Source organism: Gigantopelta aegis, chromosome 10, assembly GCF_016097555.1.
Source record: "Gigantopelta aegis isolate Gae_Host chromosome 10, Gae_host_genome, whole genome shotgun sequence".
Classification (NCBI taxonomy): Eukaryota; Metazoa; Mollusca; class Gastropoda; order Neomphalida; family Peltospiridae; genus Gigantopelta; species Gigantopelta aegis.
In genome coordinates, this window is record NC_054708.1 from 2368007 (window position 1) to 2391863 (window position 23857).

At 35.9% G+C, this 23857-nt stretch overlaps 1 long non-coding RNA gene across 1 annotated transcript in view; it reads left to right on the forward strand.

Annotated features, from left to right (window-relative positions):
- The first annotated feature begins 3559 nt into the window (after positions 1 to 3559).
- Positions 3560 to 23857, forward strand: part of LOC121384287 — a 25648-nt gene continuing 5350 nt past the window's right edge. Inside the window, exons 1-2 of the long non-coding RNA XR_005959372.1 lie at positions 3560 to 3975; positions 17244 to 21473. This is a non-coding gene — a long non-coding RNA (uncharacterized LOC121384287). The remainder of the gene's footprint in view (positions 3976 to 17243; positions 21474 to 23857) is intronic.

The window sequence follows — 23857 nt, forward strand, 5'->3', positions numbered from 1 at the left end:
GAGGGCGGGTTTCAGTTGGGTCGGCAGAGCCCTCGCCTCGGCTCATTTGACCACAGGATCGAACCCCATCAGTGGACCCAGTCTCTGATTGTTTTTTCCCTATCCCAACCAGTGCCCCAAGCATAGGCGTACGGGCTTCAATTTTTGTGGGGGTGGGGATGGGAGTGGGGGTGGGGGTATTGGTGGGAGTGGCTGAATTTTGCCCGAATTAAAACCCCCCACCCCAAATCTGGATAACAACATTTATTGATATTAGCATTACTGCCAAACAGCTATATAAAGTTGCAAACGGGGTGTGAACAACATAGTAGCAAGGGGTCTTTAATATGCACCATCCCAAAGACAGCACATACCACGGCCTTTAATATACCAGTCGTTGCGCACTGGCTGGAACGGGAAATAGCCAAATAGACACACCGACGAGGATCGATCTCAAGCCGACCGCGCATCAAGCGAACGCTTTACCACTGGGCTACGTCTCCCCCCATGATGAATAAATCAATGTGCTCTAGTGGTGTCGTTAAAGAAAACAAACTAAAAGTAATACTATTACTGACTAACTATTTGATGCTGCCACGCAGGCCTCTTATAAGTGATGTACGATTAGTGATAACTAATTATCTCCCCTTTCCACGATGTGTAATATTTATAGAGAATGAATGAATGAATGTTTAACGACACCCCAGCACGAAAAATATATTTATAGAGAAGGAAAAAGAAAAAGAAAAAAGAAAAGTTTATGATGCTCTGGCCATTCGAAAACAGCATATGAGAAAAATACGAAATAAACTACACATAAGCACACACACGTCCACATACACATACGCTCCCAAACATGCACATACGCACGTCCACATACACCTACGGTCCAACACATGCACATACGCACGTCCATATACACATACGCTCGCACACGTGCACATACGCACGTATCCACAAAATTACATGCAGAACCACAGTTTATCTGTGAGTTTTGGCTTCATAAGTCGTCAGTACAAATGTTTTCAACCGCATATATTTCCAGATGGTTCATTTCTCACACAAATCATTTTCTTCAATAAGTCAACTCGAGATAAGCTAAAAATAAACATAATACATATTCACTTTGATCTCGAGTCTTCGTGTCTATCTTTCTTCTTCAAAACTACATACGCTCCCTTTATGAGCAAACAAAAGGTATGAACTCATAAAAATAAAAAAAAGCATTCTATATTTGAATGTTGAACGTTTGCTTGCTTCGTGTTTGCGCAAGCGGAAATTGTTGTTACCAAAGTTGTCTTATCCCAGCATTCCGTTGAAAATTTACGAGACAAGGAAGGAATGTTTTATTTAACGATACACTCAATACATTTTAATTACGGTTACCTTGCGTCGGACATATGGCTAAGTGCTACAGAAATACTAGGAATGGAAGACAAAATTATGCTGGACGATGAAGGAAAACGGACTAGGCCTAATAAAATAATAAAAACTATCTCTCTTTTCTTTCTTTCTGCGTTTCAGCCAATGCACCACGACTGGCTGTGGAATGTGCTATCCTGTCTGTGGAATTATGCATATAAAAGATCCCTTGTTACTAATGGAAAAATGTAGCGGCTTTCCTCTCTAAGACTGCATGTAAAACTTACCAAATGTTTGACATCCAATAGCCGATGATTAATAAATCAATGTGCTCTGGTGGTGTCGTTAAACAAAACAAACTTTACTATTTTTCTTTCTGCTCCACTTTCAGTATCTATACAAATATCTAGATATAAAACTGATGGGATATATTAATTTCATACAGAATCTACGATATGAAAAGACTTAGAAAAGTGAACATTTTGTCACTGTTAAAATTCCATTTATATACATACAATATCCTTAAATGATAAGCAGCCACAAAACAATTTTAAACATAGACTGACATTCCGTGTCTACAGCATACCAATGTGGGTTGAAATTGTCAATGGAAGTTACAATTTGGTCTAGGTAAAAAAAACTAATTGTTTAAAAAAATCCTTTCTCTCTAAAATATTGCTTGATCCATGTCATTAAGATTTATAAAATTTGATTAAAGTAAAGTTTGTTTTATTTCACGACGTCACTAGAGCACATTAATTTTTTTATCTTATCATCGGCTATTGGACGTCAAACATATGGTCATTCTGACACTGTTTTTTTAAGAGGAAACCCGCTTATAGGCTACTCTTTTACAACAGGCAGCAAGGGATCTTTTATTTGTGCTTCCCACAGGCAGGATAGCACAAACCATGGCCTTTGTTGAACGAGTTATGGATCACTGGTCGGTGCAAGTGGTTTACACCTACCCATTGAGCCTTGTGGAGCACTCACTCAGGGTTTGGAGTCGGTATCTGGATTAAACATTCCATGTCTCGACTGGGATCCAAACCCAGTACCTACCAGCCTGTAGACCGATGACCTAACCACGACGCTACCGAGGCCGGTTAATATTTGATTAAACACCTTTAAAAAAGTCGCTAAAGTGTGAAGTTGTGGATTATCGTCTGAAATAATTTCATTTATTATCTCACACTTGTAGTGTGTACAATTGAATTCACTGACCCCAAAAACATGTATTTTGACATCAAAATCATCTTCATATCACAAGCAAAAGCTAAAAAAAACAAGTGAATATCGCCACGTGGCGGAGTTAGTCCATACTTTTGAGACGGTCATCCCTGCTACTCGGAATGTTTTGAAAATAAAAAAAAAACACCTTCAAATCCTTGTCCCCGTAAATTGGTCACTGGACTATTAGTTGGCCGCTGCTATAATGGAAACATGTAGTGAGGTTTTCTAAGACTACGAGTCAAACATTACCAAACGATTGATGATGGAACATATTTACAACAAATCAGATTCCAAATCTTGAAGACATTTTAACTATTGAGAGTTTTATTTTGAAAATGACAGGAAAATACTAATAGAATGAATGAATGAATGAATGAATGTTTAACGACATCCCAGCATGAAAAATACATCGCCTATTGGGTGTCAAACTAAGGTAATTACAAAGGAAAATACTAATAGAATGCTTCCAACGATCCATATCGTCGCATTCATTGTATTTTTGGACACAAAAAGCCCAAATATGGATATTCAAACATACGCTCGCTTCATTTGAGGTATCATACATGTTTTTATCAATTGTCTTAAAATATGTCCAAATAAATAAATAAAATTCCAGCCGTTGGATTTTGGGACTACAGTATATTGTCTTAGTGTGAACATTACAAAATGGTTTATTTTACAGATGGACATATGAGTCACAGCAGGTACAAGTGTACTCATTATCTAGTGAACCCTTGACTTGGTCAGAATAACGAACGTGGGGAACCACGTGTTCGCAGCGCTCAATATGTACTGAACGAGTTTTGCAATCATGTCATGGTTGACGCAACACAAAAACCCTTTCGCGGTGGAGCCGGGTGACCCACATTGAAATACCTGATCACAATATAAGCACTCCGCCCGCTCGCCCACCCGTCCGTCCACGCAGTTCCGAGGACCGTCGTAACGAGAGACATAAAATCTGCACCACGTCGTGCTCTCCAATAAGAAACCAGCGGGGCAGGATCCACAGACGCGTTGTCCTTTTTGGTTGGCGGAATCCAGGGCCCAATTGGTTATTCTAGAGGAAAGATTTATGATGGATTTATGACACCGTCAATGAATTGTTGCTAGGTGACTTTAGGCTGCGTGCACAAGAATGCATGTGCAATGCCCGACAATAAAAAGAAGCCACGTCCACATTTGAGGGTGATGAAAAGGAAACGCCGTGACAGTTTAGCACCAATCTGAGACCATTGCCCACAACAAGTCTGGGCCGAGAGTCTCAAACAGTTGGATTAGATCGGTGGGAGAGACAAGAGGAGGGTGCGCTGTCCACGCACGTGGGGGCCCTTGGAATAAGTGCTGCAGTCGATGATGAAGAAGAAGAAGAGGAACGTTGAGGTGTTCAGTTTGCCAGAAGTGAGTACCAGTCGTCCTACAGAGCTTCGCGTAAATAATTCACGTCTTTAGTGCGCCAGAACGCAACCCCGTCCATGAGGCATTCAATCATAGCATAATTGTGGTCGTAATATGTGGGTGGGTTGTTTGAGCTGAATAAGGATATTCGCCTCATCGAGTTAACAGACAAAACGACACACACCATTCTCCTACCTGTAATGCTGTTCGCACGTTTTCATTATCGTACACTGGGGTCGCTACCACAGTGATATTCATGCACGTTATTAGCTGTAACACGCCTTAAAGTTTCACAAACTATTACTTCAGTATTCCCTAGGTTATCCTGGTCCAATAAGATCTTACCTAGACAAAACCCAGATAAATAAACAGTAACCATGGAAACCAGTGAAGCCCTAAAATGACAGTGAAACAAACAGATGTTGCTGCGAACGTTCTAATCATTCTGTTGGAACAAACTGTAATTGGAAGGTAATTAAATTATGCGTACGATTTCACATTTACGAATGAAATGTCAAAACTTTGTTAGAATTTAATTATAATAGTGACTATTTCACTAGCTCCCTTGCAAAACATATGCATTAAAACACTGAGTTCAAAACCAGTTTTCAATAGGATTTCAAAACACGTAACTTTCTTTGTAACTTTTTGAAAGAGCGTCAAATATGTAAAATTGATAATACATTTACATAAAAAGTTCGCGTATAAAAAATGAAATTGAATAGTACTATCAAACATTATTTAGATACTAATTATCGACAGTCTGTACCATACTAGTATGCTGTGTTGCCTTTTGAAACAGTGGTATATATATATATATATATATATATATATATATATATATATATATATATATGTTAACATTTTTAGTTATGATTATTAATAATATCATATAACATAAAATGCATTAAGAATTGTTTTACAGAATTACTGCAGGAAATGCAAATTATATTAACTTATTTGATTTTGGGGAATATTTACGATAAAAATAACATTCCTTCATGACCTCATGCGGTCTTCCACAATGATTAAAATTACGATTGCAAATACAAACACTTAATTAATAACAAGAAAAAAGTAATAAAATAAAGAAGATATGTTATTTGAAAGAGTCTAATACAGATATTTAATAAATATGTTTAGGAATAATACATTTTCGATTTCATACTGTTTTATTTTGCCAAATTCAGGAAGTAAAACGATTTAATTAAAAAAAATCCTCTCTTTTAATAGCATTTCGTTTATATTATAGAAAGCAACATTTATTTTCAAAATTATTTTTAATATTGAAAACGTTATTGGAAGAATTATTATATTTTTTCATATGAATAAAAATAAAAGCAGTGACATTTCACAAAGCAGTAGTTACGTTTTAGCAGAAATTTCAATTTTAAAACTATGGCATAATTATTATATGTGGTATATTAAAATGAAGATCTGCAAGACAAACGGTAAATCTTCACTTTCACTAGCCTCGATTAAACCAATACCAGTTACTCTATAGGAAAGGCTTAAAGGTACATTGTGCCCTTTTATGTGGGGTGACACAATGTAAAATACAAAATAGGTGTGTATTTTGAAGTCAGTTCCAAACATGTTATTCGACAAACCTAAAAAAAAAAGATCCTAAAAGCAAAACAAGAAGAGGTGTGGTCCTTGTAGATTATGTCAAACAAACATTTTATCCTAGCACATCTACCGCAATCCGCCCCTGTACAAAATGCTGGACCCGTCTCAGTCGTACAACGTAGTAGCTGCAGGCAGATTTTGTCATCAGTTTGTTTTTCTTAAGCTGTTTCAACCGCTATGTCCAGTTTAAATGATCATTGCAGTGAAGTGGTCTTTAATCTGACCAGTCATTTGGACAACACTATCATGAATGAACAATAAACGTCAAGATGGCGTAATTGGTTAATAAAAGGACAGCGAGACACAGAAAAAGGATTAATATATTTAGCCTGGGGTTGTGGTTTTTCACTAAGAAGTTTATATAGGATTTTAGAGTTTGGATCTTTTGGGAGAAACTAATCCTATTGTATGATAACAAACAGAATTCCTGGAAGCACATAACAAGATAACAGCTGAACAAACATTTAAAATCCCCTTTAAGACATCCTTAAGATCATGCCACTAAATCATTAGAGTTATGAAGAATGCCATATATAATGTACGGTATATATTTGACTTGTGGTTTTCATGTCAGAATTATTTCCTGTTTAAAAGTGTTTTTAAAACAAAGATAATAAGTTTGTGTTAAACAGTCACAAATACACAACCAGATATCTTATGGTTAATGGTTATGAAGATGTTTGAATACAATAGACCTATTGCACCGATATGTTAAAATGTTATACATTTAATCACATGGACTTGCGTTATTTCTTTTACATTTAATAGTTCTGTTATTGTCTTAGCTAATGACAGTTAGGCATATATTTCAAATAGTTGTTATGAAAGAAACGTTCCTTAAAGGGACAGACCCTAGTTTCAACCCGTGAAAATTAACACCAAGTTTAATTAATCTACAAACCTGTAACACATCTGGATAAAGTTACAACTGAGTAAAACATGAGTCTGTGACTTTGAAATGGTGAAATACACTCTAAAAATAAACTAAAACTCGACTCCATAACTGTTACTTCTCAGACGCACGTGCGTTTTTAAAAATATGAGAAATGCATTTTGTGATATTAAAAACACCAGGATAGCCAAAAACTACGGACATGGATAATGTAAACAATAAAATATAAGTAAAGTATGATTTCAGTTATCAAAAACGGCTTTAATAGTAAAAAAATATAGCGTAGTGTTTAAAAACTAAGGTATGTCCCTTTAAGCATATGACAACTGGTTTTCAAAAGGCGAAATACATGAAAAATATTATACCTGTTTGTCCAGTTAATGAGGCAGAGATACTTCGTGTTGAAATATTACATGACAACATAAATAAATATACACATCTGTATTTGTTTTGTTCCGTGACATAAATACACAAAACACATCACAACCCTTAAAAACATAGAAGTGGATTTGTGGTTATTTTACTGTCGTATCTTTACAAAATGATTAAGATAAAATACATACAAGCTTATAATTATAGTACTATAACTATTACTGAAATACCCGGACATAACACACACACGTACGCACACACGTACGCATACACACATGCACACACATATATTTATATACACACGTATATGTGTATACATACATACATACATACATACATACATACATACATACATACATACACGGTAGGTATATATATATATATATATATATATATATGTGAATATATACCCGGGGTATATATGAACAGTTAGATAGATAGGCACACACACGCGCACGCGCGCGTATATGTCTGTCTGTATGTATATGTAATTATGTAAGTATGTATGTATGCATGTATGTATGTATGTGTGTATGGATGTATGGATAGATAGATAGATAGACATACAGACAAGGGGTGTAATTTTCATACGTACATTTTATGTTTAATCAGAGATAAATTAGTGCACACATTGAGACATGAAAAAATAATTATTTGTCATCAGCGGCTATAGAATATGTCCGGATAACGGACACCCTCGGGTGTACTTGAGGACAGATTTACGACCCAATCGGCCGATTACGACGTGGCAGTGATCGGTTATTGGTAGGAGAGAAACAGTTCGTATGCCGAGTCGATAATCCATTAGCGCTGGTCATTCATTGGCGAAGCAGAAACCCGTAGACACATCTTATTAATAACTCCGATGCGGAGCGTGTACGTGCAGTGCTAACACAATCAGCACACGATTCGCTGACACTGCAAATACTGATTGCTTAGATGTAGTTAATGTCTGCGCTCAAATTTATTATCGTATACGACACGGCGTTCGATACACAAAAGGCAGAACGTTGTTTTTTTGTGTTTTTTTAAAGTGAATAATATGCCAAATGTACACTAGCTGATATTTGCAGTAATTAATGTACGAGATATAAAATGTTTTGAATTCATATTATCTTTACGTTATATATATATATATATATACACACATATACACGATTTCTGTGCTTTTTAGAAATGGCAGTTTGAAAGTGCGAAACTACATATTTTCTAAAACATTTGATTTTGTTTGATGGCGAAAGACACAATTAAAATATATTCCAAGTTCATGTTACAGATCATTTAGGCCAGAAAATGTTACCTTTAGACCCCTATATTTCAAAGATATCTAAAACCACTAATTATGTGTCATACTTATTTTATACACGCTTCCAGTAAGCACTTAACGCACCCTCTAACTAACACAGTTGAAGCCAGTATGATAGGACGGTTTTTTGTTTTTTGGTTGTTGTTGTTGTTGTTGTTGTTTTGTTTTGTTTTTGGGTTTTTTGGGGGGTGGGGGGTTGGGGGTGGGGGGGTTGCAGAATGTTCAAATGATACGCAGTATGTGCTCATACCCACTCTAGACTAACCTAAATCAGTCCAACATCGCGTTATGTCATGTGTGTTAGCCTAGTGTCCCAGGCCCCGACATTTTTAGTACTTTGATTATTTGTGAAGTTAACGTCAACCATGAGGCGACCCCTGCGTGTGCTGTAACCTCACCGTGGTGCAGGGGTGTAACATTCTCTTTGAGAATGGCCAATACAGCACAAAATTGAAGTTTTGAGTAAAATTCAGTATCCGTAAAATTCTGTGATATTTGTGTTTTTGCACAGTTCTTTACACTGTTTTTGTTTAAGTCTTGAATTTTTATATTGATGTTGATCATCACTTTATTTATTTGCATTACCATAGTTTGACACCCAATAGCCGATGTATTTTTCGTGCTGGGGTGTCGTTAAACATTCATTCATTCATTCATTCATTCATTCCATGAGGCAAATCGGTATATTGGATTCGAATGCCGTCAACATAAAGCTCGTGATGCGCAATCAAAATACGCTTGCACCCATTTGTCATTCAGGTTTCTGGTTTTGAATTTAATCTCATAAATTGGATTCTTGGCTAAAATATATGTTAGATGATGTCCATTCACAAGCCTAGACTTTCGATACAGACATTAAAATTTCACTACAACTTTAGGTATATTGTATATGAGAGTAATATCATGTGTTGTTATTTGCGAGTGAGACGAATTTTGATGTTTCTAGTACCTTCATCGTACCTTCTAGTACCTTCATCGTACTGGTTACAGAGTAACTAACATTTTGGGGATCAAACCATTTAGTTTGCCCCTACTACAAATTAACACAGGGTCATAGATTGGGCATTTAATGTTTGAACTTTAATGGATAAAGAATATTTAAAAAAAAAAAAATCTTTTTTAATATGGTGGAAATGCATAAGAGGTCGGATATTTTTAATGACTTTTTTTTTTGCATACAAAAGGTTTAATGATTAACAATTATCATTGAAACTTAACAGGAAATACCAAGATCTGTATTTGGAAAAACAGAATGCTCAAATGTTAGTCACTCGAATACTGTATATATATTTATGTACATACACATGTATCCATTGTCTCTGAGTCATATAACATCGCCCGTTCTTTCGATATGGTAACCTGGGCGAAATAACAAAAAAGCTGTTCCATGCTGTAGACAATGGACCTGCACAGAAAGCCAATACCCTCTCGAACATTAAACTGAGTCCTGATCATCGAGTTAACAATCAATACAGAGCCCATTTATTAATAATCACGTGTCCAATTGTTACCCACATAGGCCCAGTGCCGACCCGCGATTCCCAGAGCCTGGGAACCGATAGGTCAGTACAATGCCAGCACGTGCGAATGAAATCTACAAGTGAATAACCTGACGCACTGCGACAATTCGCTACCAGGGGCAGAAATCATTTACCTGCAGATTCATGAATATCGGCATACATATTCAACTGGTGATTAAAAACACGAATTTTAAACAGCGTCTGTTACTTAGCTAGCGAACAATATATAAAAGCAACAGTTAGACTCCATTCAGACGTATATGTAAGATGTTTATATACATGTATTTGAATGAAAGGTAGGTTTATTTAACGACACCTGGACACATGTAAAACTACGTCTGAATGGTGTCTAACTGTTGCTTTTATATATTGTTCGCTAGCTAAGTAACAGACGCTGTTTAAAATTCGTTTTTTTAATCATCAGTTGAATATGTATGCCGATATATATATATATATATATATATATATATATATATATATATATATATATATATATCCATAATTTGTTTGTCTTGATGTTGACGACACATATACGCACATTAACTTAATGACACACAAAAACACTCGAATACGAATATATTATATTATGATGTGCAATTCAGGGTAGAACTTCGACTCGAAATATAATATTAAAACCCCAATAATTAATTTGCCAGCCAGTGCTCCACAACTGGCATATCAAATGCTATAAATATAGCTATTAAAAGCCACCACCGTAACTATCTGAAGGGAGCGGACAAAAAGAAAGATTTTCTAACTGGAGATCGCCAGTTACTGTACTCTGATTCTTTATACTACCCTCCCCTAGTTATTTAGACTAAGTACGGCCATCAGCATGTTTGTGGTTGTTTAAAACAACTCTCACAGGTAAAATACACAGTGGAGAAATGTCTATAACTGACCATTTCTGTGTTTAAAAGACCAAATTGACTGTGGTTTCATTATAAAATTCTATCTAGAATAATAACATCAAACACTTTTCTTTACAGAAAAAGTGAATGAAATGTCTGTGAGTTTTGCCACAGACAGCCAGAAACATTGGAACATTTGTTCTATGACTGTTCTAAACTCTTAGTTATATGGAAATAAACTGAACCGCGGAGTCAGGACAAAGGTGACCATATACAATTCGATAGATAGTTAGTCTTATATGAAAAACATCTTAATGATATTTGTTATTGACTCATTATAAATGTTAAATGCAGATTGTTGAAGTTAAGTTGGTTTCAGTACAAAATCATTCACTGTATACTTTCTGTTAATACCTACCTACACAAGATAGGATATATTACTTCTCCCCTTTGTAGCTTCTGCAATTTAGAACTATGGACAATTATTCATATGTTTTGGGAATGTACTCTAGTCAACTCTATTTGGACAGAAATTAAAAACTCGATTCAAATAAAAACCGGTACAAATATTAATTTTAATAAATAAAATATTTTTTGGGGCTTCAAAACTGGAAACGAAATATTAAGTGTTTAATAACAAGGACAATTGCATTAACACGATCGGATCGATTGTCCTTGTTATTAAACACTTAATATTTAAAAGTCATTTGAATGCTTATGTGCCTGATTTAAACTGGATCCAAAAGGAGTTGTCAGATTATTATTATATTACTAAGGCAATTGCCTTTTCCACTTGTAAATTTGACTCATTTGTAAAATTTTGGTCATTTTGTCATAATCTGTTTCAGCAACAGTCTTAAGATGAACTTGTAGGTCTTGGGGCTGGCTCTGGCAACCACCAAACTAGCTTACTGAGAATTTAAAAACCTAATGACAAATATCATTTTAAATTGGCAAAATAATTTCATGATGTGGAAAATAACTGATTTACAGATAATTTGGAGAAATGATTTGCTTGCCCAAAGCTAGCTCCATTCATGCATACCTTAATGTCTTGTAAAGGAAAATTAATTATTCATTATTATAAACAGTTGGAAGGCCTACTTAGTTTTTATTTGCCTATGTGAGTTATATTTATATAGAACTGACAAGAATAGTTGTACATTGTTGATACTAAGGTTACTATTGGTGATAATTATATGTATGCATATATTTAGAATATGTATCTTTAATACTGCTGTCATATCAAGTTTTCTGTTATTCTAAATGTAGATATCATGTACTGAAAAAATTAATAGATAATAATAAGAAAGAATGTTGAAGTTACATATATGCTCTATTAAATATTATATAAGATAAAATAAAAATGGAAAAATATATAATTTGTAAAACTGTCAACTCAAATAATTGGGTACCTTGATCTAGATTCATGGAAACAAAACGTAACAATACTATATATATTATTCTAGAAGCATTTAATACAACATAATTGTTTTATATTTTCTGTTTCAAAATCTGATCTTTAAATTCCAATAACATGAATAACACTACACAAATAGTTTCTGGGGTCAATAAACTTTATTTTAAAAACTTGAATTATAAAAGAAACCACCTGTGTGCACCCGTTTATTACTAACACGGTCGATAGTTTATAGTTCAGATGTGCCCATTTTTAACATAAACGGTCAACATAAACTATAATGTACTGTACATTGTAAATAAAAATATTTACTTTTTTTCAGTTGGCGATTAAACTTTTGCGAAAAACAGTATTTTAGACGCTTAAAAAAATAAGTGAGAAAGAAAAGTTAACGACGATGGTAACAGTTAAAAAAAAAAACTGTTTCAAGGTTGCGTTAATGTACGTTTCAGATGCACAGTATGATTAGAACTAACTTTAGAAAATGACACTAAAAGCTATTATTATTTGACACCACATTATAAAGTGTTACGGACAATACTTTGACAGTGCTAAATATTTCCTACATATTTACGACGCAGAGCCCGTTCTGAACAGTTAAATGGTACAAGAATGTATTTTGCTAACAGCTTTGTAGTGTGGCATTGAAAACCAGCCACGCGTGGAACTCGTCCAAGTTAACTCCGCCCATTTATGCATAATGCCTATCAGCTGATCAATACGGGCAGAAGAAGAACGTGTTTGATCGTTTCGCATGGAGCAGAATAGACTAACACTCGAGTAGAGAATTCATGTTTTATATTATAAATATCACCAGTGGTTTCGCACGGAGTAGAAAAGGCTAACATTCAGGTAGAGCATTCATGTTTTATAATACAAACGGCATCAAGATGACATTTTAAAAGAAATAATTCCTATATCAAATTGCCCAAGCGTTTTATCCCCTCCCCCAGTAAATAATATACATTGTAGCCTCTCACCATCGATATATTTTTTATTTTTTTATTTTTTTAAAAACAATTAAAATAAATTTACTGAATTAAAGCATTAAGACAAAATGCGTAGTTTGATACCCAATAGCCGATGTATTTTTCGTGATGGGGTGTCGTTAAACATCTATTCTATTCTATTCTAAAACAAAATGGTAATATTTTCAACAACAAAATATTATTTCTTGTATTACATTGTTTTACTGCTCCTGAAAATTATAGAGTGCCTCCTACATCCGTCTACATTCGACCTTAAACCCCAACCCCATCCCCACTTACCCCCGTAGTCAAATTAGTTTTTGATCTAAACAAAATTGATATACATGTGTACAAGGTTTACTGGTATTAAAACATGCGGATGTATTCTATAGTATGAGAATTTTAAAAGTAGTCTTATAAATATATTACAATATACATGTATATAAACAAATATCCAAGATTTCCATTTTAAATTCGTGTTCGAGAATAGTGATAGTCTAATTAATGCATTAATTGTTGTAATATGTATTTTTAAACTTGATGTTCATGCTTAACGTTTTGGTCACTCACTTCATCTGTCTGTATATCCAGGACAGTTGGCTAGTGATTAATTGCTAGTTATTAGAAAGAGAGAAGTCAGTGTAGTAGTCTTGCACCATCTTATTGACCCGTTAAAACAGTGGATGAAGACCGGTCCTGGGATACGAGCCCAGAACCCATCAGCTGTAAAGCCGATGAGATAAGGAAACATTTTGGTAAACAGACATTCACTTGTAAAATTAAAAATAATGACAACATAGCACACTTTTGTGTTTATCCAAATAAGGTAAAAGCACGTTTCCCTGGACACTTCGTTGTGACCACGTGGTCCGTATGTCAGGTGTTAAAATAAGTGAAGTGTGAAGAGGATTTGCACGACATCGTGGAAGGTGTTGAGAGAGGCGGATTTGCTTGAAGGTACGCTGTATTTATTGTCATACTAACTACAATCAATTTGGTCGCACACAATGCGACGACGAGTGTAAAATTTCATGGCGCTCGCCGCTACACCGGCGTTAAGGCGTACCCGTAATGCAAAGCCGACGTAATGGGACATGGTTGGGTGGCGGCCAATTCACGACGGCCCTTTTACACGACAGCGCTACATGAAAGAAAGTAAACTACAAAAATGTTTTACCCGAGTGCTCAAAAGATGCCCGTCAGTATATACAGCTGAATGCTATAAAGTCAGCGTGCAGATAAATAGACCTACCGGCCTCGGTGGCGCAGTGGTTAAGCCATCGGACTGGTAGGTACAGGGTTCGCAGCCTGGTACCGGCTCCAACCCAGAACGAGTTCTTAAGGGCTCTCTCACTAACAACTAACCCACTGTCCTGAACAGACAGTCCATATAGCTAGCTAAGGTGGGATATTTCCCAGTATATTAGTTTAAACAAACACACCCACTAAACCTGGCCGGAATACACCCATATTACACAAAAAACCTACTACATTAGCATGATCCAGAATTACCATAAAAAGTCTTCAATGTCAACAAGTTACGCGTTTGCAAACTACATGGTCTCACCTGTCAACTTCAGTCTAACAGTTGTCACTTCAAAGCTGTCTCCCATGGAATAATCACAGTCAAACAGCAGACTACTTGCGCAGATATATTTACAAAGGGGAAGATAACTGTGGTCTGTGGCCTACTCTGGGATTCCATGCATATGTTTGTCCTCTAAAGGTTCACACACGGCCACACCGGGCCAAGCATCTAGCAACACCAGCGACCGAGTTCGAAGCAGATCGAACAGCTAGAGTAATAGAACTTATCATGTTTATCAATCTGATTTTAGGCGGTAACAGTGCTTCTTGACAACAGTTACAGTTTGATAATGCCTTGCTTTATCAATCACTGCATGGCAACAGTTACAGTTTGAGAATGCCTTGCTTTATCAATCACCACATGGCAACAGTTACCGTTTGAGAATGCCTTGCTTTATCAGTCACTGCATGGCAACAGTTACAGTTTGAGAATGCCTTGCTTTATCAGTCACTGCATGGCAACAGTTACAGTTTGAGAATGCCTTGCTTTATCAATCACCACATGGCAACAGTTACAGTTTGAGAATGCCTTGCTTTATCAGTCACCCCGTGGCAACAGTTACAGTTTGAGAATGCCTTGCTTTATCAGTCACCCCATGGCAACAGTTACAGTTTGAGAATGCCTTGCTTTATCTGTCACCCCGTGGGAAGATAAGAGTATTACAGGTTCTTTATTTTGTTATAAATTCTATACATTTAGTTCTAAATTTTACAAAGACATGTAAACAACATGCCGTTTGCCTCAACAGCCATCTCAGATTCCAGAAACATTCCTTTCTTACAAAGAAAACCCATTTACCATCGAAACCTTGAGTCAATATGATAAACAGAGAAACACGCGAAGGGACGAGTACATGCAGTTATCTGTTATCCTGTTGCTGTGTGGTAATTTCATATGCTGATATCTAACAGATACCACTGAGGACAAAACATGAAATAATGGTTTTTGGTTCCCTGTTAACTCTGTCACTCAGCACACTCTTTGCTACAAACAAACAATGGGTGTCCCGTCGGCCAGTTGTCTCCGCTAAGACTGAATAAAACACAAGACCAAAAAAAACATGCCATCCATTTTCTCGTATGCTGTGAAACTAGGTTACCCATATCTATGTGTTTAGAAACGTTGCAAGATTATGTTCTTACTATTCATGGTGGATTGGTGAAATCGTTGATGGTATGTCATATTTTGGAATATTTTGTTTTCGTAATGCCACCATCTTCATAAAGTGATTTATTTTCAGTTACTCTATAACGCTATCAGCACTTGTCAGAATACACGAGCATCTATATAACACGTGTTCAATCTGCAACATGTCAGTTTGAGAGGGAGAGGAAAAAAACCAACAGCATGCTTTAAGATTTAAACAGTTATATAAACCGTATGAGGGCGTTTAATCCATCCTGGAATAACCAGTGTCCATAAATCACTGCACCCCCTTTTTATCGTTATATCCATTTTACGATATGTTGTAGTTAAAGAACTTGTTTAAAAAAGAAAAAGAAAAACAGACCCCCCCCCACCATTAAAAAAACCCTCCACACACACCAAAACCACCCGAAAACCATCCAAAAAGTGTTACATTTTGCACGAGTTAGGACACTGATGACCGATCGTACACAATAGCTGATTTTGTTAAGCGATGCATTCCTCCTGGCTTAGTCGGTACTAGATGAACTCAGTATCCATCAGTCTTAAATGGAATACCATGACCAGTGCACGACTGTAACCAGTTTTCTCCCGGTGTCTTCCGGCGTCACACTTGGACTGTTTAGTCAGTTATTCTTTTCACATGCATACTAAAACTAACCGAAAGATGTTTTTGTTCATTGACACCAACAACAGTTAGATGTGTAATAGGGTAATACTGATTTTAAAACATCGCCCACGCACGTCATTTCTCATTAGCAGTAATGACTCTTTTAATGACGTTTTTGACAGAACAACGTCCAATGTCCAATGTCTTCTGCAACTATTCTACTAGGCTGATTACTCCTAAACTACTTTATCCTGCACTTCTTTCACAGTGACTCATGAGTGCATGTCATCACAGCTGTGTTTATTCTGTGCTAGGTTTTATTTACTGAACTAGTCAAGGATGGCAGTCCTTTTTGTGACGGTCAAATGACGTATTGTCCAGTAAAGAATCTCATCGGGAGTGGCTATCCTCCGATAGATGAGGCACTAGGTAGAGATTCATGAAATCCACAACTATTTTGCCCAATGCCCAGTCCACTCTGAACTATGCAGAGATGCGATCTTGATCTCAAATAACTGTTTTGACGTTCATATTTTAAGCAGCCTATTTGAGATTCAAGACCTCAAAACCATAGTATGTTAACCAAGCCAGTAGAGTCATTAATTGGTAGAATCTAACTGTTGCTGACTATGTGCTGAAATGTCATTAAACATAATGAATGAATGAATGAATGAATGAATGTTTAACGACACCCCAGCACGAAAAATTGTCATTAAACAAACATGTTGTTTTGTATCATCAAATTCTGTCTATACGTCATATTTAGCATCAACTTGTATCAAATCATGTTGGTTTGTGGTACAACTGGATGCTTGATATCATGTTACCGGCCTCGATGGTGTTGTCTGCGCCGTTCATACAGTGTGAAACGATTCTGTGGTTCATACTTGCATGAAAGCAAAACAATTATCAAAGTCAATTTATAATTGAATGCAAATGTTTTAAATCAATTATTTTTCTTTATTTCAGAGTTTGTGGGAAGTGGACCTGAAGAAATTCCACATTGTAAGTAAATAAGCTATATGCCCGTGTGTGTGTGTATGTGTGTGTGTGTGTGTGTGTGTGTGTGTGTGTGTGTGTGCGTGCGTGCGTATACACGCATATTTGCTATTAATTATTTTTAAAACAAATACCTATGCATAATAGTATTAGTATTTTGTGCGTTGGGTGCACTGTGTTGTTCACATTATTCTTTAAGATATTTAATGTTTCACTATAGTCAACATCGTGTTACGCACTACTGTATTTGCAAAATAACAATATCCCTCATAGCTTTATACACCACCACCACAACAACATGACAGATATATTATATTTGTATTTTAAATATAGCACAGTTATTTTAAAAAGTTCACTGTGTCTGAAAAATCCAACGAGGCCAGACGTTTTGTTACAATAGATACTGTAAGCGATGTTTGTAATACCTTTAATCATATGAATTTTGTCTGAGGAGTGGCATTCTTCATCTGGCAAGCAGCTTGGTTTGCTAACTGTCTGGTGCAGGACTGAATTAAGTTTTACAATGTGGTAATCCCTGTTGAAAATGTCTGTGTATGTTTGCTTTTGTCCAAAAAGAACTTCAGTTTGAAAATCAGTCAGCTGTAGCGCTCAATGTTCGTGGTCCAAAACAGCAGGTTAATCCAGCAACAGTTTGATTCTTTGAAACTGCATGGGCATTATACATCTTCCACGTCGGTTATTATCGACTGCTACGTCGGTCATGGAGCTTTAAAGTAGTTTCAAGAAATAGCATTTCATAAATTTACATTTGTTGTTTTCTTTTATCTTTCTGTTCAGTGATTGTCTGCTGCCAGCCCATAAAGTATAGGGAATCATTATTTTAAGTGCTGTTTGCGAAAGGAGGGTGAGCAAATTTGCCACGTCAGTTACAGTTTTCTTAAATCAGTTATCAAATCCCAAATTTGGTTTCCTTCATGTTTCAGACTTCAGACACTGCTTACGACCATTTTGTCAGTAATAAAAGCAGTTTTAAATTTGATGTCGACCAACATATACTTTTTAACGACTCTTAATTACATATTAAATGTATTTTTCTAAATAACGTATTAGTGTTTGTATATTGAACGTGTTTCTGAATGTCGTAGTGTTTGCACCAGGTCAAACCTAATTTTACTTCCTAATATCTATTTGTTTTTGTACGTACGAAATTATAGGGATAACAAATCCAGATTCTTGATAGTACAAGTATTAGGACGATCAGAAAAACAGATATTCGAAACAGACACGGATATTCTAAACAGACATTGGTATTCTAAACAGACACATATATTCTAAACAGACGCTGATATTACATTTAATATGTAATACTAGTCGTTGTAAAATTTATTAGTTGAAAACATCTTACAATACAGTAAATCTGAACGACCAAACCATAACCAAGACGTATCTCTGCAGACAATGCAGAGTCAAATGACCATTTGGCAAAACTAGTGATCGATTCCACGAATTTACGATAGTCCCGTTAACATTACTTCAGTCTCAACAGAAGTCGGGGATTTTTTTCGGAATTCAACGTGAGTTACTCTGAAATTGCCCTGTATCAGTTGAAATGTTTTGTTTCTTTAGGAATTCCACGTGGGTTACTCTGGAATTACCCTGTATCAGTTGAAATGTTTTTTTCTTTCTTCGGAATTCCACGTGGGTTACTCTAGAATTGCCCTGTATCAGTTGAAATGTTTTTTCTTTCTTTGGAATTCCACGTGTGTTACTCTGGAATTGCCCTGTATCAGTTGAAATGTTGTTTTTAGGAATTCCACGTGTGTTATACTGGGATTGACCTGTATCAGTTGGATTGTTTTACGGAATTCCACGTGGATTACACTAGAATTGACCTATTTCAGTTAAAATGATTTTCGGAATTCCACATGGGTTACTCTGGAATTGCCCTGTATCAGTTGAAATGTTTTTTGTTTTTTTTAAATTCCATTTGGGTTACCTTAGAATTGATCTGTATCAGTTGGACTGGGTTTTTTCGGAATGTCACGTGGATTGCACTAGAATTGCCCTGTATCAGTTCGAATGGTTTTTTTCCTGAATCCCGCGTGGGTTACACTGGAATTGCCCTGTATAAGTTGACAAGCCACCTGGAAGGCTGGGACGGTTTGTTGACAGTCTAACTGTCCACAGTTCATTATACACCTGACACGTGCCCCGTCACTTAGACGACAGCGCATCTTCTACAATTAGAGCCACGATAAATGGGCTGTGTTTCTGCACGACAGCGCATGCTCTACAGTTAGAGCCACCATAAATGGGTTGTGTGTCTATACGACAGTGCATGCTCTACAACTAGAGCCACGATAAATGGGTTGTGTGTCTGTACCACAATGCATGCTTTACAGTTAGAGCCACGATAAATGGGCTGTGTGTCTGTACGGCAGCGCATGATCTACAGTTAGAGCCACAATGAATGGACTATATATCTGTTGTACACGTTATTTTCTTTTAGACCGAACCTCTCCAAATTAAGCGTCCAATCTCCTTAAGAAACGTTATGTGCAAAACGACTCATATTTGGCTATAATTCCTAAGAAAAACATTGCAAATTCTGTACCACGAAACACCACCCTCACACACTTACGACCCTGGTCGAGCTGCCTGTGATACATTGCACTTGTCAGTGTGTGTGATCCCGCCTTCTCCCTCCCCCAACTCTTTACTGTCCTGGACCGAAGAGCTGGCTCTAGTCAGAACCTGCGCCCATGACAGGCGTACGCTATAACATCTTGCTTTGAATGTGCACGTTAAACAACTTGAACTTGAACTTTCTGTCCACATTGATCTCGTCATAGTTCACGGTATGTGCTAACCTATCAAAATAACATACTGAAGACCATTTATGTTTATAGCTGAACACCACTGGAACTAATAAACAATCCAAGATGAACTGGAGAAAGACATGTGGCGATTGTTATTGAAATATAGCAGGAAAAGTCGTTAATCCAGTTCTACGTGCGGCACCTGTAATGAACACAACATTTAAATGTTAATGTAAACGACACAAATGTCAAATCCCAAAGCTGGTATACGACGTTGCCCAAGAGATGTCGTCACAGCGTCAGTCGTAAATTAGTAATGACAGCGTGTATTTGCATAAGAAGCGCGAGTGGAAACAACGCCAACGCGCTACTGTCGGGAGTATTATCAGGACGTCAACAGAAATGTCTTTTTAATGTAAAACGTTTGTTTTCTACTGAAAGCCTTCATCATTCTTGGAAAGATATAACCTAGAGAAATGTACAGAAAACTTCTAAAGCAACCCCCAACACCAACCCCCCTCCCCCGTAAAACTTAGTATTAAAAACTTCAATTCGAATTCATCAGGTTTATAGCACAATTCTGAAACTTTTATAAAACTGATGATGTTCTTCCAATTGTTGTTATTTTTTAACTCTGGCAATCATTTTAGCCAAATTAGCAAGACAAGTGCTTAGTCAACTGACACAGTAGTGTTCATCAGTTTACCATCTATTTGTCCGATCTTTATATTTCATTTGTCCTTGCCACTTCGTTGAGTCTCACATGTTTTTTGCTCTGTGTACGTTTCTCTCGACTTCTAATTTGAACGTACTTTTGAGACTTCAAATATATATCCAGCTGTTGAAATCTGCAAAAACACCGAGTCAGTGATGATGACCTTACCAAATCGACCACAATGCATGTCCGTTACAAACTGGCTCGTAACTACGTGTTGGGAGCGTCATTCACAAAACACATCTTTTCGTGGAATACTTTTTCTAACCTTCATTAACTACAAACGCACGTGTGTAGAAATGCGAACACGACGTCCTTTCTTTGCCGAGACGGGACTGGCTGCTCATTCATCACCGTGCTACCACCAGCACAGGTCAAGGTGCCATTCAGCCCTTAAAAAAAACCAGAGAGAAAAAAGTCTATGTTGAGAGCTTAGCGATGCGTGCAAACGAGTGAGTGGGACGTATGACCATGTGAAACGGAAGAGACAGCAACCGTGTTCGTAAAACAGGAGTGCTCGTGGTTAGAAGGTGGTTAGAAGGTGCTTGTCGAAACAGTGCTAGAATTCCTGTCTGGATTTCTTCATCAGTCTGGCGTTTAATTTGATTGTTCTAAAATAGCAGACGACCAGCCTCGTGTCCGATTCGATCGACTGGCGTCAATGGCGGATGATTCGATATTACAGGATCATGTTGGGAAGCCGAGGTAAAACATCCTTTAAGAGACCACTTTCTTTTTTAGGTTAGTAATCTCTCCCGTTCGTAGTTATCACATTATTACCTTGACGTGAGTTTGCAGCATTTTGTACTTTTATTGCCATATGCACTAGGGTCTTTATATGTCGCCCATAGGACGTCCCATCTGCTTACACTATCCATGTATAATTATTTTCTTCATATGGGACGTCCCAACTGCTTGCACTCAGCATTCATAATTATTTTCGTTTGGATACATTTTCCTACAAATAAACAACTGCACAAAACGTACAAACCTAACATGTTGATTCGTCATTCATTATTAATCAAATTATTCAACGGTTGTATATAAGTACAATGATATTTCACTAACCATACCTATTGAATATGAAGGGGAAGCGAATAATTGCAAAATGTGGGTTGGTGATTTTTCCCCCGTCATTTTGTAACATACAGAATAAGGGGAGATTGTTGTGAACATGGTTGAATCGTTTGTCGATGTTGGGGCACACCACCTGACGTCTAACCTGACAGGTAAGTAATAACTGGCTGCTGTACGGTAACAAGAACGATATTAATGTAACCAGTCGAAGCGGGCCGGCGTGACATTAATTAAGTCATTCACCTCTCCCTCGGAGGAAATAACTTATCTTCGTTTTCCTTTGCTTTAGTCATACAACTTTTTATGCTGGGTATGATACTATTTTACGCTACGAGGATGTGACAAGATGGAATATTTTCAAAATAAAACAGTATTACTTTGATCAGTCGAGGTAGACAGACAAATATATTTTATATTAAAGTTTCGACCTGTGTACCAAATAACAAATAATGAATTGTATAAAACATATACTGCTATTATAAAAATACATAAGTCACTCCTGTGAAGTTTTGACCTACGATTTTGAATACATAAGTCACACCTGTGAAGTTTTGACCTACGCTATTACATTTATTTGAATGAAAACGAAGTAAAAAACGTACTGGGAGAGAGAATATTCGTTTCATTGGTCTCTATTTACGTAGACATTAAAAAAAAAACATTTATTAAAAAATATTGTTATTTTTATTTTATCAAAATGCATTGGCAATGTTAGGGATTACTAATTTATTACCTTAAAAATAGGTATGAAGCATTTTCAAAATAAAGGTTAAACAATATTACTTTAATCAGTCAAGTTAGATAGACATCATATTTTATATTAAAGTTTCGACCTGTGTACCAAGCAACACACAATGAATAGTATAAGAAATATTCAGATGTTGACCTACGCTTTTTGACCTATGCTTTTAAATTTACTAAAATACTTTAATGTAAAAGAAGATTTAAAAAAAAAAAAAACCGTACTAGGCAGGAAAAGTATTAGTTTCACTGGTGTCTATTTACCGGTATATATTCATTAAAACACTTTCTTCTTTTTTATTATTTTATATTTGTATTGCCCCCAAAATACATTGGTAATGTTAGGATTAGGTATTACTAATTCCGTACCTTAACAAATAATTGTCCAAAGACTATGCTAATAACACAAACTTGTCTAAACACAATATTCAGTACAACTATGAGAGAACAGTATTTATTACAATTAACAAAAAACAACACATTAATTTACAAATACGACATTAGATGTTAGACCTACTTTTACTAAATATAATGCGAGAAATATATTTGGGGCAAATAAAAAATAGGGTTTCAAGAAAAACAAAATTAAAAAGAAGACAATATTAGTTTTAAAAGAACGCTGTCAGGACATATTAATTATGTTTCCTTGTTTAACATTTTATCCCAAGTTTGTTATTTTAAATAAATACATAATTAAGATATAGACAGTATGAATAAAATAATCAGTCTTGGATATAAATAAATATATTTCATAGGAACTATACGAATAGAAAAAAGGAACAGTAAAAGAAAGGATTATGTTAAAAAAAAAAGAATTCTCTATATATATATATGACAATAAATAAATATTTCTTCATGTACATAAGTATATAAATGAGAGCAAACCTTTCCCTTAATTAGTAAATAAAGTATGGATTTGAAAAATTATTACTATTTATTTATTTTATTGCTATTATTTGTGTAGCCTTTACGTAATCATTGCAATGCCTTGTTTGTGTTTTTTGTTTTGCTTTTATCTAATTATCGAACACATAAAAAAACCTTTATGGCGTCTTTTTTCTGTTTCCTTTATTCTTTCTTTCTTTCTCTTTTTCAATAATATTTATTTCTGTTCATATTTAAATTACAAAAATGTATTACTGTCGAAAAAACCGGACATTTTACAGACATTTTACAGAGTCCCTTTATAAAAACCAGGACAGAACATAACCTCAAGTGGAGATGTATATATATATACACGTCTATGGAAATAACAGGTCATTTTTGGTAAG